Genomic DNA, 1004 nt, shown 5'->3' with positions numbered 1-1004 from the left:
TCCAAGGCTGCTCATGTCCCAGAGGCTTGGGGCCCCAACCTCCTCTGAGCTCAGCATATGGTCAGGTCACCCCCGGGGGGACTATGGAAAGTGCTGAGTCTTGTCCACGGGGAGGGTCAGCTCTCACAGCTAGGGGTGAAGATGGGGTAGGTGACCCAAACAGACTGGCCCTTTTGCCAGCTTGGCTGAGAGCGTTCAAGAGAGGGCCTGGCCTTCACTAGAAATGTCTTCGGACCCAGAGGCTGTGGGCCGGGCACTGGGCAGAGTAATAGAAATAGGACCGGCTGATTTTTGAGCACTATGTGCCAGGTGTTAAGTCTACGTGTTTACCAGCTAACTTAGTTCCCACAGGTACTTATGAGGGAGGTACTATCATTAACCCCATTTTACAGAGGAAGAAACTGAGGCTCAACGAAGTTAAGGGACTCGCCCAAGGCCAGACAACTCATGTGTAGAGCAGAGCTGCCAAGGGACATCACGTCGGCCTTCAGTGTCCCTGCCGCACCAAAACAGGCTCAATCAATCTGTGCTCCTATGTTAATCACGTGGTGGTGAGAGCCAGAGACCGTGTGGGGGGCGGTTGAACCAGGACTAAAGGAAGGACATTGTGGGAGATACATCCGTACTCTGCGTAAGGAATGGCAGATGTTCTAGCGGTCAGAGTGGCCCAGAGGTGGACAAGACTACTTTGGGAGGGGATGAGCCGCCTGTCATTGGATATATGCAAGCGAAGAGGCCACTCATTTTCTGAGACTCTGCTAATAACAGACCCTATACTGAGCACCTTACACTCAGCCGTCTTTAGACCCTAATAGCTGCGTCACATAGGCATTGCTGTCCCCGTTTGCAGATGAGGAAAGCAAGGCTCGAGGACATTACATGACTCCTTGAGGGCTCTGCAGAGGGTTAGTGGGGAGGGGTGACTCACACGCAGAGCCGTGTATCTCCAGAGCTCTGCCTGCACCCACACGTCTCCTGAGCGCCCGCTGAGTGTCCAGTACTAT

The sequence above is a fragment of the Neomonachus schauinslandi genome, chromosome 9 (assembly GCF_002201575.2).
Source record: "Neomonachus schauinslandi chromosome 9, ASM220157v2, whole genome shotgun sequence".
NCBI lineage: Eukaryota > Metazoa > Chordata > Mammalia > Carnivora > Phocidae > Neomonachus > Neomonachus schauinslandi.
This window is presented reverse-complemented; position numbering follows the sequence as displayed.